Source organism: Pipistrellus hanaki, assembly GCF_964339955.1.
Source record: "Pipistrellus hanaki genome assembly, chromosome: 17".
Taxonomy (NCBI): Eukaryota; Metazoa; Chordata; class Mammalia; order Chiroptera; family Vespertilionidae; genus Pipistrellus; species Pipistrellus hanaki.
Window position 1 is genome coordinate 4,201,473 of NC_140519.1, and position 18,465 is coordinate 4,219,937.

General features: G+C 42.8%; 1 protein-coding gene and 1 pseudogene across 6 annotated transcripts in view; both read right to left on the minus strand.

Annotated features, from left to right (window-relative positions):
* RALYL (RALY RNA binding protein like) overlaps nucleotides 1-18,465 on the minus strand; it is a 501,772-nt gene that overhangs the window by 398,879 nt on the left and 84,428 nt on the right. The gene's annotated exons all lie outside the window — the stretch shown is intronic.
* LOC311612067 (nuclear prelamin A recognition factor-like) lies at nucleotides 13,852-16,122 on the minus strand (annotated as a pseudogene). Its single transcript has one exon. The product of its transcript is annotated as a nuclear prelamin A recognition factor-like (transcript).

The window sequence follows — 18,465 nt, forward strand, 5'->3', positions numbered from 1 at the left end:
TTGCTAGTGAGACCCAGGGATTTAGTAGGTGAGGTCACACAAGCAGTCCATGATCTTTCCCAACTGGTTTATTTGAAGATTTTAATTTCAAACCACATTCCAATTGGGGGTGAGGGGAAAGACGTATTTTTTAAAAGAGCTCAGCTCTAGGCCAAGAAATGGAATAACTTTTTGTTTGTTAAGGAACATATATTGTGATAAAAAGAAAAGATTACTCACAGTCCCAAGAGCAGCCCTTTTCAAGTTCATCTAAAACATTCTAACAAACACTCCTAAATTTAAGGGAACAAGAACATGAAAATGCCCTTTATAGCTAACTTGTTAGATTTGAGATAAATGAATGATATAATACAGATATATTATTCATATGTTGTATGAAAAATCTCTTGCATGGCTTTATATAAAAATATTTCATTTTGTAGGCAATGTATTTATGATCTTTCCTAAACTTGAGGCATATATTAATATTTTAAATAATTATGAAGGATTATAATTCACCAAAACTTTATTAAAACAACTATTTACAAAATCTCAACTTGGAGGAAACAAAGATGAATCTTATGGTCTTTGTCCTTAAGAATCGAGTAATGTATGGTTTTGATTTGAGGGATATGATGTCACAATTTAGAGGGGAAAAGGCTTTCTTATTTTAACCATCTCCTCTATCTAGCTTCTATCCCAATCTTGGACCCATCACTAAAGAATAATTGAAACTCACAACTGTTATTTGCAAAGCCACCAATCTTATTATAAAAGCCTTTCACTGCTTTAAAGAGTAGGACATGATGGATGTGGGCCACTTGATTGCAGGTCCCTGAAGCACCAAGTTAATCTGCAGAGGAAAACAAAACTCACAGCAGAGCGGCAGCAAACCTGGGAGCCAAGCGTGTCGGCTGGGGTCAGGGAGGCTTGTGCCTCTTAGGGAACCACCTGGAAAAGTGGGACTTCATTGCCAGGCACAGGCCACAGCACAATGCTTAATGATGGCTGCATCCACTCAGGAGTTCAGCCATCCAGCCCAGCCTCCTAGCAGAAGCCTTAACCCCATAGTTGCAGAATCAACAAAGTTGAATCTTTGATGAAGTAGGGTCTTCAGCTTTGCATCTTGGTCCTCTTACCTACAAATGACCAAACTTCTTTGAGCCTCAGTTTCTTCATCTACAAATGATAATGGCAACCCAGGTCAGAGAGTGTGAGGATTAAATGAGATACTACATATAATGAGGTCAGCTCCTAGAACCTGTGGATTTATGGGATTTATAGTATGGGATAGCTATTGTTACTTATTTCTCTCTTCTCCTGGCTTTCTTCTTTCTTCTCTTGTCTCCCAACTATATTTTTTTCTTCCTGCTTATATTATTTCCAGGCAAATTTCTTCCTCTAACATTTTTTCTTTCTACACTTTGTTCCTGTCTCCTGTGGACCCAGAATGTGATCTATTGTAGAGAATGTTATATGTGAGCTTGAGAAGAAGGTGTATCCTGCTATTACTTATGTGGTATTTTTCAAACACTAATTAGATCAAGTTAGATGATATGGCCACATCTACTCAGGTCAACTTTATCTTTACTGCTTCTCTGCTTGATCTCTCCATCCTTGAAGGAGGGTTTTGAAGACTCAACTGTAACAGGGAGTTCACCTCTTTCTCCTTTGGGTTGTGTCAGTTTTTGTGCCACATATTTTGATGCTCTGTTCTCAAGTAAAAACAAGATTAGGATCCTTATGTCTCTTTACAAAGCTGTCCCCTTTGTCATTAAGCAGTGTCTGTTTACCCAGGTGGTTTTCCTTGTTCTGGCATCTGCTTTGTCTGAAAATAGCAATTTCAGCTTTCCTCAGAGCATCATATAACTTTGCCTTTATGGCTAAGTCTGTGTCTTGAAGCCCTTTCAGCTACTATATAAAGTGAGAGAAAATAGATTTACAGCTGTTTGTATGCAAAGTAAAACAATAATTAATAAGCAAAAACATAAGAATAAACTCTATTTTGTGTTCTCACAACTGTAAAACTGCTTTTGCCACCCACTCTATATATGTATGTAAATGAGAGAGAATCCTATATAATAAAAGCCTAATATAGTAAGTATCTGGTTGTCCAGTTGGCTGTTCAACCAATCAAAGCATAATATGCTAATGATACACTAATGCTTAACTGCTCACTATGACATGCACTGACCACCAGGGGGCAGATGGTTGAGCAGTAGGTTAGCTTTCTGCTGGGGTCCACCCAATCAGGACTGAGTGAGATGAGTCCGACACACCCTGGATTTCTCCCCTGCTGGCCAACCTCCTGTATCCCTCCCAGTTCCAATTGTGCACCTTTGGGGTCCCTCAGCCTGGCCTGCACCCTCTCGCAACCTGGGACCCCTCAGGGGATGTCAGAGAGCCAGTTTTGGCCCAACAACAGCATGACTGGTTGCTATGATGTGCACTGACCACCAGAGGGCATATGTTCAATACAGGAGCTGCCCCCTGGAGGTCAGCGCACTCCCACAGGGGGAGGACCGCTCAGCCAGAAGCACAGGCTGGACTCAAGGATCCTCTGAGTGCACGAATTTCATGCACCAGGCCTCTAGTATATTATATCTGTATAAATAAAAGCCTAATGACCGAACTCCTAAAGGAGGGGTCGACCGGTAACTATGATGTGCACTGGCCACCATGGGACAGATGCTCAATGCACAGGATCTGGCTTCCTCTAGTCTGGATCGGGCCTGTGGGGAACAGGCTGAAATCAGCTAAACAACATCCCCCAAGGGGTCCTGGATTGGTGCAGGCTAGGCTGAGGGACCCCATCGTGCACCAGGCCTCGAGTTATATTATATTACTAGGAGCCTAGTGCATGAAACTCATGCACTGGGGTGGGGGAGGGGCGTCTCTCAGGACCAGTCAGACATCAATTTTGCAATCAGGACCACTGTCTCCTAACTGCTCACCTCCCTGCCTTCCTGATTCCCCCTAACCACTGTGCCTGCCTGCCTGATGCCCTAACTGCTCGCCTGCCTGCCTGATTGCCCCTAACTACTCACCTGCCTGCCTAATCACCCCTAACCACTCTATTATACTTGCCTATCTGATCCCCCTCACTACTCTGCCTGCCTGCCTGATCGTCCCTAACCACTATGCATGCCTGCTTGATCACCTCTAACTGTTTGCCTGCCTGCCTACCTGATTGCCCCTAACCACTCTCACTGCTTACCTGATTGCCCCTAACTGCCTCTTCCTGGGCCCCCACCATGGCAGCTTCCTCCATAAGGACATCTGGAATAATGTCCAGAAGATCGTTCAGCTGTCCAGTCTAATTAGCATATTATGCCTTTATTATTATAGATATATTATCTTTATTATATTTATATATGACTATACTGGAGTGCTTTGGCTTGGTGGGAAGATGTGGGTGGAGAAGCAGTAGAGTTTCAAGATCTCATGATTAAGTCTCAGTCTTCTAGTGTCCCTGTGTCCCTGGGCTGTGACCTTCTCAGGGATTCCTAGCTCACCCTGACCCCAGGTGACACAGGAAGACCAAAGGGGCAATAGAAGAAATATCCCCTTCCAGGAATGACACATTCCACACGGATTACCCCTCTACTTCCAGTTCCTCAGGAGAAAAAAGCCATGAAAATATGGAGAGGTCTTCTGAGACTGTTCCCTCTTTAGGAGTTGCCCATATCACTTGCCTGCAGCCTCAACAACTGCCCAGACCATTTCTATGATCTTTAACCAGCCCATGGTTCCAGTAGCTTCTGTCCAGGTCCGCAAGTCTGGAATAAGCCTATTAGCATTCATCTGTCCCCAGATTAAGCTTGGCAGTTTGCCCTGTGACTTCAGTCCTCTGCTGTGTCCAAGAAAATCCATTGGTTTTCTGTTTGTTTGAATTTTTCTTGTTGCAATTGGATGAGTGATGCCTTCCTAGGTCACTAATAACCCCTAACTGTTCAACGTAAAGCCTCAAATTCCATCTCTGCTCCTAGATCTCTTCCTTTCCTCTTTACATTCCCTATAACTGTCTTTCTTCCCATCTACTTCTATTACAACCAAGAAACAGATTTCTACCACAATGCAAATGAGAGTCTTCCTTCACCAGTGACTTTTCATTAGGAAATGTGGATATTTTGAGACATCTCAAAATATGAAAACAAGTTGAAGAATGGTGCCAGAGTAAGTCAGCAAAGCCAAGTAAGAACTATGTTCATGACAAAGTCCAGGGCAGGAGCTTTCTTTTTCTTCCTGGAAGTTCCTAAGTCAGCCAATGATCAGAGGCATTGTGGGAAGAGACTGAAGCATCCTACAAATCTTTCTTAAAACTTATTTATTTATTTAATCTGTATTGTTGAGAATATTATTTCTACCCCTTTTCCCTCCATTTCCCTCCTCCACCTGTATCCCACCCTGTACCAGCCTTTCACCACCCTTTTGTCTGTGTCCATTGGTAATGCATATATCCATATAAGTTCTTTGGTTAATCTTCTTCCAACCAAGAGGTCAATCTCCTCTTTTCCTCTAAGATTTGTCAGTCTGTTCCATTTCCATGGCTCTGGTTCTATTTTATTCATTAGTTTATTTTGTTTGTTAGATTCCTTCTTCATTTACTTTGACTTTTAGATACATTTATTTATAGATATGTATTTATTACCATTTTATTGTTCATAATTTTTATATATTTTTTTTTTCTTAAAGAAGATCCTGCAACATTTCATATAACACTGGTTTAGTGGTGATGAACTCCTTTAGTTTTTCTTGTCTGGGAAACTCTTTAACTAACCTTCAATTCTAAATGATAGCTTGGCTGGGCAATCTTGGTTGTAGGTCCTTGCTTTTCATCACTTTGAATACTTCTTGCCACTCCCTTCTGGCCTGCAAAGTTTCTGTTGAGAAATCAGCTGACAGTCTTATGGGCCCTCTTTATAAGTAGCTTTTCTCTTATTGCTTTTATTATTCTCTCTTTATCTATAACCTTTGGCATTCTAATTATTATGTATTTTGGTGTGGGCCTCTTTGGACTCATCTAATTTGGGACTCTCTGTTCTTCCAGGACTTGTAAGTCTATTTCTTTCACCACCTAGAGCAAGTTTTCTGTCATTATTTCTTTAAAAAGTTTTCAAAATCTTGCTCCCTCTCTTCTCCTTCTGGCACACCCATGTTGCTAATGTTGGTATGCTTGAAGTTGTCCCAGAGTCTTCTTATACTATCTTCATATTTTTGGATTATCTTTTCTTTTTTCTCTTCTAATAGGGTGTGTTTTGCTTCCTCATATTCCAAATCACTAGTTTGATTCTCATTGTTCTCTATTCTACTGTTAATTCTCTGTAAATTATTTTTCATTCCAGTTAGCATATCCTTCATTTCTGACTATTTCTTTTTCATGACCTTGATTTGCTCACCAAGATCCTTGAAATTTTCACTAAGTCCCTTGAAGCTCTTATTAAGTTTTTCCTGCATCCTTAAAACCATTGGTTTTGATTCTGTATCTAATAATTTGTTTGCTTTCATTTCATTTATTTCTTTTTCTGGAGATTTCTTCTGATCTTTAATTTGTGACATGTTTCTTTATCTCTGTATTTTGGCTGCTTCCCTGTGTTTGTTTCTATGTACTAGTATTAGGTAGAGATGCTATATCCTCTGGAATTGGTAGAGTGGCCTTGTGTAGTAGGTGTCCTGTAGGGCTCAGTGGCTCAGGCTTCCCAGTCACCTGAGCTGGGCACTCTAGGTGTGTGCGCTGCCTTATTGTAATTAAGCCTTGATGGCTGCTGGCATCACTGGGAGGAAATGACCTCCAAGCCTATTGGCTGTGAAAACCAGCTGTGACTACAGTGGAAGAGCTGCTGTGCAGGAGACACCCCTATGTTGCAGGACTTCTTTCAGTGGGGCTTTGGTGATCACCAAGTCTGCCCTTTGGGTTGTTGCTGGTGAATGTGGTAGAGCTGTAATCTGGCATGGTCTGAAGCAATTCACCGGGTGCACTGGCTCTGGGGCCTCCTGGGCAGTACAAAGTCAGCCCCTGTTTATGTCCTGTCTGGGGCTACCAAGCACAAGGTACAAAGCAATCGGTGGATGGCCATTAATTGTGTTGGTCTCAGAGGTGCTCCAAACTGTGAACCAAGGCTGGCTGCTTTAGTGTAGGACCCAGGTCCACTTATCCAGAGGTATGGGGAATGCTGAGTGCAGCTGCTACTTGTTTGAGAGATTTTAGGAAAGTCTGAAACCTGAGCCAGTATAGGCTATTCATAATGAAAAAACATTGCAAACAGGTTGGGTTCAGCTGCAAATTGGGTGGGACTGCCCTGGTGTCCTTGTCCTGATGCCCAGACAATTTAGTTCCTCCCCATATGTCCCTGGATCCTTTTAAGCTGGAGCTCAGAAAAAGTGAGTCCAAATAAAACTATGTGCTGGCCCTTTAAGAGGAACTGCCTGGGTCTCTGGCAGCCTCAGTGACACTCAGCCACAATCCCAGCTGGTTTTTACTGCCCTAAGTTACTGAGACTTCTCTTCTCAGCTCTGGAACCCGGGGCTGAAGGGTACCTGCCCTCCCTTTCCCTAGCTTCTTTCCCCAAGCACCATTCTCAGTGAGGTTTCTTCTTTAATTCTGTAGTTATGGGACTTCCATTCAGGTAGATTGCAGGCAGTTCTGAATGATGGTTATTCTGTATTTTAGTTGTAGTTTTGATGTGCTTGTGGGAGGATGTGAGTAGCACATTTACCTACAGTGCCATCTTTATTCCTCACCTTCAGTGTACTTCCAATCTTAGCTGGAACAATTAAGACCTCTATGTCATGTTTTAGTTTCATAGCTCTATTTTATTTGAGACAAACAAAATTATGAAGAACGTCTTCAAAAAGGCACTGGGAGGAAAGTAGCCTTTATACCCACACATGGAAAGGAGGCCTCTGTGTTGCTACACACAGCACATACTAAGCAAGCATTTGCTGAATGAGAATAAGTGATTCCATCTCACTTTAACTTCTACAACCACTACAAATACAAATTATGTTCTGTATAACTGGGATTGGTTTTTAATTGTATTATGTAGCCAACACACAAGACGTATATGCATGTAAATCTAAAATTCTATATGGAGTGAAATTTTACTACAGTGAACTAAATTGAGGGTGGACCTACATAGTTTTTCATGTGTGTATATGTGTATATACATACATGTATGTGTGTGGATATATGTGCATGTGTGTAGACATATACACACAGACGCACACACACACAGAATGGGGGCGGGGGAATAGCTAACTGAATGCATAAAGGAAACATCCATCTTAGAATGGGTATCAGCTACCTACATGACATATTACTCGTGGTTATATAACACACATCAACATAGGCTATGATGTACTTCATGCAAAACCTAAGCAAAAGGCAGTCAATCTGAATCTGACATCTTTACTCTGACTTTGATAGATGTGTGTGTTTTCCTATAAAATTAAAACTACTGCAGAATTTGAAATGTCAACTACCAATGTTGAAATTCAAATGTATAAATATCATTTATCCAGCTTATATTTTAAAATAAAATGTTTTAAGGACTTATCCCTGATACCATGTATGTATTTTAAAAATAATGGAAGAATTTTATGTATATATTTTAAAACACCTTGTATAACAAGAAAGAGAACAAAACTAGTGACCTAGCTGAATTCCATTGTCACAGATTTCCTTAGAGAATTTGTACCTTTTGAAAAAACTTCCTTTTATGACTAACACAGTTCAAAAGATACATTTTTCTTTAGAAATTTAATAGGAATTCATTCTAATGTATTTAAATGTTAAGAGAATGAAAAAATGTGTTACTTCAACTCAAATAGTTTCACCTTTCCTAAGATGTTTCTATACACCAATGAGTCAAAACTGTTACTAAAAACTTCCCTTACATTTGAAAAATACCTTAGTTTCCAAAAGACCTGTCTCCTGGCTGTGATGAAAGGAATGCGGAGTTAAAAAGACGGCCGTATATGTTGCTTCTGCCCAAGGAGACGTGTTAGCAACATCCTTTTGGCTATATCTCCTTGGGATAGAGTAACAAAAGCAAAAATGAACAGATGGGTCTCCATCAAAGTAAAAAAAAATTGTATAGTGAAGAAAACCATCAACAAAATGAAAAGGCAACCTAGTGACTGGGAGAACTGATGTATCTATCTGATAAGGGTTCATTTCCAAAATATATAAAGAACTCATGCAACTCAATGTCAATATAACAGTTGAAAGATAAACAGGGCAGGAGGGGCAGGCAGAGAAAACAGCATGTGCAAATGGCCAGTGGCATGTAATGATCAGGGCAGTGTGCAAAACTACTATGGCTGGAAAACAGAGCTACAAACAGGACTCAGATGTTGTAGATGTCAGTGAAGAATTAGGCTGGTGACATCTGGGACATCGGTCCTCAGCTTGAAACCCTGGGATGCTCTCTGAGGACTAATGGAGGGCGGATTGAAAAGCTGGACCTGCTTCGGGGGCATGTGGCCTATGCAGTTTCACAGGGTCCCATTCTCAGTATGCTGCTTTGCTGTTGCCATGTTACCGTTTTAATAATTTGTAAGCCTCACAAGTGATGTAGTCAATGTTATTGCAGGGTAAGAGTGGGCTAAGGGAGACAATTGTCTACAAAAGAAACAACTGGCAGATTAACGTGAGCATAAAGGGAAATTAAAGAGGAGAAAAGGCAAGGGTTTGTAGTAGATGAGCATATTTCCTAATTCAAATTATAATTAATTGAAATAATAAAGAACAAAGTATGAAAGAGGAAGGAGAGTAGAAAGGAGATGCTCAGAACAGCCAGTTTCCAACCATGGGAATGACATTCACTTTCCAGGACAAAACGCGCAGCTCCAATCACGATACTTCTCTCCTCAAAAATAGCGGACATGATAAATTTAACTAAATTGATACGTTTATGAAAAATCAATTCCATATAGTAATAGTTGCCACAATAAAATTGACCCCTTCCCCCTTCCCTCTTTCCTGCATAGACCTTATTTGGTCCATTGAGACCCCTCCTTACCTTCCAGGACCAGTGAGGAAACCAGGGCAAAGCCACTGCCTCTTTGGCTATGAGTTTAGCAATGGGCTATGGCCAATGCTGACCAATATGCTGTGATGGCTGGTCTACTGAGGGCTTCTGGGATATTTCCTTATTACTGAAGAAACAAGTCTATCGTCTCCTCTCCTCGTCCACTTAACCTTGACACATGGCCTTGGAACGAAGGCAGCCATCCTGACATCATAAGAAAAGACGAGCTCAGGACCCCAGGGCAGCAGGACAGTTAAAACCCGCAATCAGCTGCTGAATTACAGAGCCTCTGAGCTTCTACTCCTGAATCATAAATTTCCCTTTGTTTAATCCCAGGAGATGAACATTCTTGAGGTCAGAGGCTGAGGTGTTCATCTTTCTTTGCTCTGAGCAGCTAACACAGGCTCAGAGCTGTATCTTATTTGGTGAAAGATGAGTTAATTTAGGAGGTAGGGAGTATATGTAGCTAAAATATCACTAGATGTTTTAATATGCAGTACTGACCTACTTGTGTGCCATCCCTGCTTTCCCACTATATCCCATTTAACACAGGATCCTTATGTTGAATAGAAAGTGGGTATTTTTGTTTCTATGAATCATAAAATCTAGCTTTGGAGTGCTTTTGAGGACACCCAGCCTAATTAAATGAAGTGCTGTTAAATGTTAATTAACATATGCTTTTAAAAATTAATCAGGTCCATAACCTAAATCGTGCTTAGCAAGTGATCACACACATACACACAAAAATGAAGTTCTCTAGTAGCTTCAAACAATCTATATAAAAAGGCTTCCGCATAGTATTTTTATTATTATTAAAACAGGGAGACCTATACCTGTGCCTATGTTTCCTAGTCAGAATAGAAGTAGACCCAGGTTCCACGTTCTGGAGAGATGCTGAGGATACCTGACTGAATTTACGGGTACAGAGGAGAATAAACACTTGAACTTGTTGAAATAAAAAATGGCTAGACCCACCAGGAAAACAACTTCAGCTAAGTTTACAATGTTAAGTAAACAGTAGAAATGGCACTCACTTGAATGCATGTGAAATGGATAAAAACATCTAACATAAATCTCAACCCAATTTCTTCTCTCAGCTAATAAAACATGCAGATACAAGCATTAATAATAACTTTGCAGAACTTATAGAAATAAAATAATCTACTTTCTAATTTTTGAGCATGACATTACACAACTGTTTTCTGAGAGAAGTCTGTTGAAGGCTGAGACTGCACAAACACTGTCAGAGAAAAGAACATGCTGACAATTTTCCAGGCCTTTCCTAGCCAGGATGTCTTTAAATTGCAAATGCAAGTTGCAAACTAGGCATTAAGGCAGATTTAGGATAGAGATGCTGAAGATTAAATGTATTAGATGAGAAGTAACAGTAACTTGTGGAAAATTAATGTAAAAAATGACTTTCCTGAAGTGATAGAAACATGAGTCTAAAAGACTTTCTAAATGTATGTTATCTGGGTCTATGTTAACCAAAAGTGAAAGACATGGGTTTTACATGCATTAGTAATCACATGTACGCACAAGTCCCCAAATTGAAAAGAACAGTTTTGCAAAGTATTAGATTCATTGTATTTTAGTGAAGTGATTTGACTAAGCAGCATCGGATGTGTTAAAAGTTAAGTGTGAAGCCAACTCTCAATTAAGTTCTATCAACAAGGCAACCTATAATTTTCAATGGGGTTAAAAACCCAAGGAGATATTCTGTATCATTTTAATATTTCCGTCCTTGATTCAGAAAAAAAAAAAAAAAAAAAAAAAAAAAGTTGTCAGGCAGCTGAATAGCAGAATGTAGGCGGTTTCTCACTCGGATTAAATATTCAGAATCGGTTATAAACTCGGTAGCTAATGAACTATCCTAAGCTCTTGGGTCACAGTCCATAAAATGGCTATAAGAATCCTCACTGAACTTTAATATGCAAAGTCTATTTAAATAGGTTTAGATTAACAAGAAATTGAGCAGCTCATTCAACCAATGTTGACAAATGTGCAGATTCCTCGGAAATTAATAATCATTATTTGTTTAAGTTAAAGTAATGACATGGTTCAGAATTCAGGAGGCACACAAAGGCCCTATTAGAAAGTCTTAACATGAAACTCTCAGACCGGCAATTACTGCCTCTCCCGTGAGGCGCACACTGCAGCCCACTCCTGTATATAAATCTAGGTCTATATTTCCACACACTCAACAAAGATGTATAAGTATTCTCTGTCTCCCTTTTATACAGATAGTTTATACGGATGGTACAAAACCAGTCAACACTGCCGGCATATCATTTTTTATAATTGGGAGGTTATTCCACAATCGCACTTAGAAACTTCCTCGATTTTCTTCAAAGGTACCTATTGTTCTGGAGTGCGGGCAAATGTGAATTATTCAGCCACTGTTCTCTTGGACACACGGGGCTATAACCACAGGAAGATTATGGGATATATCATGTGGATGGAACGAAATTTATTTAACTAATGTCTTTTAAAGGACACTGAGTTTGTTTCCAATGTTGTGTTATCACTAATAAGGAGAGAATAAATGTTACTCTGGGTCCTCTTATACCTGTTCGTTTGTGTTTATAGGAAAATTCTTTGGGTGGGTGATACTTTCAGTATCAGCTGCCCATTGCTCTCTGGCTGTGCACGCAAGCATCTGCCACACTGGAGAGGGATTCGTCGATCACATCTTTAGCTCAGTGCATGAAATTTGTGCATGGAGTGGGGGGATTCCCTCAGCCCCACCTGCACCTGCTGCAATCTGGGACCCCTATACCTTTTTCTTATCTAGCTAACCTCTTCACATTTAAAAAAAAACTAACTGAAATATCACCTACTCTAGGAAATCCTCTTTGAACAAATGTCTTTACAATTTGTATTAAGTATTTTCATAGTATACCATTCTTTTACTTTAACAGCTACTTAGAGTGGATGTAATGTGGTTTTCATTCTTGTATCTGAATTTTTTCTTCTTGCTCTTGTAATAGCAAAGCTTATCCAATTTACATTTGCCCTTTCAGGGCTTATATTTGGTTCAGTTTCTAGTAGGCTCCCTGATTTTTTTTAAGCAATAAATTTGGATAGTGATAGTAAGACTCACTTGTAATCAAGCCTGTAGGTCTTTCTATCTAAATATTTCTATAATACCTATCACTTTAGCATACCAGAGATTGTGTTAATTTACAGAAAATAACAACAAATGTCACCTGATCATTCGAACTAGTAATATTTTATAGTAAGATGTATTATTCTCATAATTTAACTATTAAAAAACTGAGGTGTACATAAATAAATTACATTGAACAATAAAGAATGACTCAAATATAAAAGCATCATACATTTAGGGCCTCCCTTGTCCCGTGCCTCAGATATCATAGCATAGTTCACAGTTCACATGGAACTCAGCTTCCTTTAAAATAGGAAGGAATTCCATACTCATGAAGCAGCTACTTCTACACATTTTTTTTATTTAATTCATAGTACATAATCCTTGTACTAATTATTGAAAAATCATCCTAGCAATTGCTTCTATTCCTCTCTGTATTGTTGCCTTACATTCTGATGTTATTACTGCACTTTTATCATCCACTCGCTCTTAATAAGATTGTGAACATTTTAAGGGCAGAATTCATGACTTGAGCTTGATTTTCTCTGTCAAGGTGTCTTGATAAATTTGTCCAATTAAAACCTGGACACACAGCAATAACAAAGGCACTGGTCTCCTACTGCTAATGCGTGGGGATCAAACCCCAGCCTGCAGGAACTCATCAACCCCACAGTCAGGACCAGGCCGCTGGGCAGACCTGGGCTAGTGCTCCTAACTCTGGGGAGAGGGAGACTTCCCATGGCTGCAGGCTAGAGGCCCCAGACTCTGCACCATGTGCCATGCAGGTTGGTCAGCTGAGAGGCTTCTTCTCCTGGAATTGCAGGGCAGCTTGGCCAGGCTTTGCCTGGCCTGTTCACACCATGATCTCTGGTCAGCTCGGCCTGGCCTGTTCACCCGGTGATCACAGGGCAGCTTGGACTTGGGCAGGCCACATCAGGAGCCACTTGTTCAGGTCCAAGCCGCCTGATACTGCCTGCTTGGGTCCCCATCTCAGCTTGAATCCATCGCCTGTCCAGGTTCCCGACTGCAGCTTAAATCCTATCTGCAGCATAGGGCCTATGCCTGTGCCACTTTCATATGCAAATTTACCAATCATCTTTGCTGGGTTAATTTGCATATCACTCCTGATTGGCTGTGGGCATAGCAAAGGTGCGGTCAATTAGCATTTTTCTCTTTTATTACTGTAGGCTAGAGGCCTGGTGCACAGATGTGGGGGATCCTCTCCAGGGAGTGGCTGGGCCCATGGGGTGAGAGATGCTATCTCACCCAATTGTGGGGTAGGCCAGTCTTCACCTGCCTGACCCCACCAGGGAGGCACTCAGCAGGGAGTCCGCCTCTCCATCCTCCATCCTTCCATCTGCAACACACGTCGCCCTTGCCAGGCCTCCCCCAAAGTGAGCTCAGCTCAATCCCTAAATGTAAAAGGGCACGGGATGGGGTCCTCTCCAGTGCCCCCTGATTCCCAGTGATAGGACCTGGTTGACAGACCTGATCTCAAGACGGTGGCCACAGCTGCAGAAGACAGATCTGTTTCAATAAAAGCTGGGAATGCAGACTTTCGTATGAGCCCCTGTTCCAAAAGGTGGCAGTTTATTCACATTGTGGCAAAGACACCTTCAAGAGTAAGGTAAGTGTAAAGTCAAGGCCAAATTGGGCCATTTCCTCATCCAATCTCTTTGAGGCTCATGGGCAGAACCAAGTCTCAGCTCTTCGAAGGACACTTGAGGGTGGTTTCTTTTTTTTTTTTAAGCCTAATGGACAGTAGTCTGTCTCCATTCTTGTTCTTTGGGATTTTTTCATCATGGGATAAAAGGACACATACATTGGGGCAGTCCTCTCAAGATTCAATATTCCAGTTGCACCCATGTGACTAAGACAGTGCCTCTCAGAGGGAGGGAGCTGACAGATGGGGAGCAGGGAATTCTGAAAACCAAAGTGATGACAGAGATGATAGGGATTTCCCTCACGTGTCTGACACCCCTCCTCAGGCGGCCTGCCGGCCGGGCATCTGCTGGACCTTTACCACTGATGCCCTGACAGGCTGCCCTGGGCCCTGTGAGGCTCCAGCCACTCATGGGACAGCTCCTGCACGTGGCGCTGGTCACCGGGGCCATACCGGATGGCAGTGTAGATCCCTTCCACCTGCTGCAGCAGTGCCCTGTCTGCACGCCTGTCCTCGCCTGGGCTGACACCTGCCGCTTAGGCACCCCCGGTGCAGGCCAGGACCTCCAGGAGGGGCAGGGGAGCTGGCCTATACAGCTTCAAGACTGCTTCTGGGTGATCCGATTGCCATACCAGCCTCACAGCACAGCAGAACCGCTCTGTCCCTTTCGAGGGTGACCTCCTGGCAGTCTTTGTTCCTCGGGGTGCAGGAGGTGAGCCCCCACGTCCTTGTCGAACAGCTCCTTGGCCACGTGCCTGCAGCTGCACCGTCGGAGCTGGTACCCTCATGGAGCCTCACCTCCTCCTCAGTCAGGTCTCCAAACAATGTCCAAGGCGGCGTCCTTCAAGGTGAGGTCACTTTGCTCCACCTGCGGGTAACCACAGTCAGCACCCCAGGAACAATGCAAAGCTGTGTGAACATTTTCTTGAAGGGCCTCCAGTGTCTTGTTATAAAATAGGTCCACAATGACGTGGAAGATCTTGTCTGGGGACAGGTTCTGCCCTCTGGTGAAGTAATCCTTCACCAGGGAGCCCTGGATCTGCTGGGGAGACGTGGCCGTGCAGAGTGGGGGTGATGGGGTGACCTATCTGCATATCAGACCCAGCCAGGCCAGGCGGAGGTCAGCATGGGTAGCCGGGGCTCTTCCTCATGGTGCTGGCAGCCCCAACGCACAGATTCCTTCTTACTCTCCAGGATGCTGAAGTCCGCAGCTGTGTTCATGTCCAAAACAGTGTGCCACAAACCTAGAGCCTTCTGGATGCATTAGACACTGAGGCTGAATTTAGCAGCAAAATAAGGCAGAGACGGAGGACACACAGACACTGCCAGCACCTTGTGCTGTGAGGTATCACATTTCTTATTAAGGTTCAGAATTGGAAGAAGTCCTTAGTGTTCTGTTGAGAAACTTGGACTCCTTCTTCTGCGGTCACACAACTGCCAGACAGTCCCTCAGAAATACCTTGGCATTGGCCATCTTATGGAATTCTCCCTTCTCCGACTCCTGAGCCAGACTCCAGACGTTGACTGCAGCATTTTATTGGTCATCGTTTTTTTTGTTTTGTTTGTTTGTTTTACTACATTCCCTCTGTGTGCAGTGATCACACTTCATCTGGAGCAGGGCGGGTGGGGGATGGCTTGAGTGACCTGGAGGAAGCACCAGGGAGAGCAGTCAGTCACTGCTGGTGGCCCTGGTGGCCCTGGTATCCTATCTTCCTTGTGTAGCATCTAGGATGGGGAGTGGCTGCAGTGCCTGAGGCCAAGCTCCAGGAGGCTGGCAGTGCTGTCAGGATCATGCTGGTAGGTCCATTGGTGCCTGGCCTGTCCTCTGGAAATTGTACCTGCAGGACTAATAAGGAAGCCAGTCCCCAGTTCTGCCCTGCCTCCACCACTGATTGATTGGAGTCTGAGGGCCAGGAAGGGGACCAAGAGGCCTGCCTTTTGGCTGCTCACCAGTCCCCTCCATGCCACTCACTCCATTTCCCTGTTAGCCATCCCCTGATTAATGGGAGCCTGCAGGCTGGGGGAGGGACCAAGTGGTCTGCCTTCCACCTGCTCACCAGTCGCTGCTGCCACAGATTCACTGGAGCCTGAGGAATCCAGTTCCCCTGTTAGCCATCCCCTGATCAATGGAGCCTGGCTGGGGGATGGATTGGTCATCCATTCAGTTGTTATGGACCCTGGCTCTTTATATATATAGACTAGTGGCCCAGTGCACTGATTTGTGCACACTGAAAGGGAATTAATTAGAAGAAATATTTCAATGTCACTTTCGCCCTTTCTTTATAATAGAAGTGTCAACCAAATTCATGATCAACAATGACAGATGGAAATACACCAGTGCGGTTGGTGCCAGCAAGAACTTTATAGGTATTAAACATGCAAGTCAGCTATACACACACACACACACACACACACACACACACACACTGAGTAGCCAGATGATTATGATCTCTGAACATATAATTATCTGGCCACTCAGTGTATATTTGATATAATAAAATAGGGGTGTCGAACTCAATCAGAGAAGGGGCCAAAATCTAAAATCCAGCCTAAATCGCGGGCCGAATGGTTTACTGAACAGTCATAAACTGACAATGTCATAAACTGACAGCGGAGTGCAGTGATGACAGCGCGGTGCGGGCCACATTGCAAGGCCTGGCGGGCTGGATTTGGCCCGCGGGCCTTGTGTTTGACACATGTGTAATAAAAGGTTAATATGCAAATTGTCCCCTTGATCTGGAGATCAACCAGCAGGCAGGTTGGCCAACCACCCATGTCCCCTCCCCTTGGCCTGGCTGGTGGGACTCCACCTATGCACAAATTCATGCACCTGGACTCATATATATATATATATATATATATATATATATATATATATATATATACACACACACACACACACCCCGAGTGACCAGATTATTATGCCTTCAGAAATCATAATAATCTAGCCACTCAGTGCATAAACATGTTTTTACATATAATCATTTTTCTAAAATTTTCTGGTTTCTTGCATTTTCTTTTAAATATATATATATATATATATTAGAGGCCAGTTGCAGGAAGATTCCTGCAATAGGGTTTCCTGCTGCTGTCGCCGCCCGCCTGCTTCCCTCCCTTCTCCTCTTTCTTGCTCGCTTGCTTCTCCACAGCTTTGCTCCCTTCTGCAGCACTTGGATTCTTTCTATGCTGTCTTCAGTCTTCGTTCTGGCCTGGATATGGAAATTAATTGCCATCTTGGTTGGGTTAATTTGCATACTCGCCCTGATTGGGTGGAGGGCATGGCTTGTGGGCATAGCAAAGGTATGATCAATTTGTATGTCTCTCTTTTATTAGATAGGATAGAGAGAGAAATATATATAACATCTTATATAATAAAAGGGTAATATGTAAATCAACTGAATATTCGCTATGACATGCACTGACCACCAGGGGACAGACACTCAATGCAGGAGCTGCCCCCAGCCTGCAGGCCCTGATCACTCTGGGCCTGCCAGCCCACCTCTCAATCCCTCCCCTCTGCTGGCCAGCTCTGATTGCCAGAGGGCAAATGGGAAACCAGGAGTGGGTGGTGGTGAACTTGGATGGTGCCAGGCCTACAAAGGGCGACCAGCAGCAGGGGTTGGAGCCAGCGAGCGGGCGAGATGGCCAACCTCTTGGTCCCACTCCCTGGCTGGCAGACTTTGATCACTTAATGGCAAATGGGGAACTAGGGAAGGATAGCAGTGGAGGGTGGGGCCAGCTTCTGGCAGCCAGGGAAGATGGCCCTGATCACAGGCCAGGCCTAGAGACTGTATTCATGCATTAATTTTGTGCACTGGGCCTCTAGTATACTAAATAATATATATATATAATGTTATTTAGCATATGATGTTTCTCTATCTACCTATCCTATCGATATATAATAAAAGCCTAATATGCAAATTGACTGTCCAAGAGAATGACTGGTGGAACGACCAGCTGTTATGATGCACAGTGACCACCAGGTGGCAGATGTTTAATGCAGGAGCTGTCCCCAGCCTGCAGATCCCAGTGGGCCCTTTTGTCCCTGATCACCCCATCAGATTGGCATTGATTGCCGGCCGGGCCTAGGGCCCCATGCACAATTTTCATACACCTGGTGTATGAATGCTCATGTTGGAATGTTGAGGATTTAAAGTATTGCATATACTTCCAAGTTTACTTTTTCCAGGTAGACATAGGATTGTTCCAACATCATTTATGGCAGAATCCATTAGACTGAAATGTCACTGTTATTTTATACTGAATTTTTGTATGCATTTGCTCTATTTCTGTTTATTTTTCTTGCGATGGTTGTTATTTGGTTGTTGGATTTTTGATGGTGTTACATCAGTCTATGTGTATGTACAGTATTCCATTCCTTTAATGACTGAAGCTTCATAATCAATCTCAGGATCTAGGAAGGCTAGCGTCCCTCATTACTCTTCACTCTCAGGTTTTCCTTTCAGTTACTCATGTTTCTGTTACTCCCAAATAATGCCACGAGTTACCACAGCCATCCCCATGGAGTTTTACTGGGTACATGTCAATTTCAGAGATGAATTTACAGATAATCCATCTCCAGGTGGAAGCTTGATCTTCCAAGTGCACAGAGTAACCTTCAAACAGGTCCTTCACATTTCTGTACATTTATTTACAATAGTTGGGCTTTGCTAGTAGAGTAA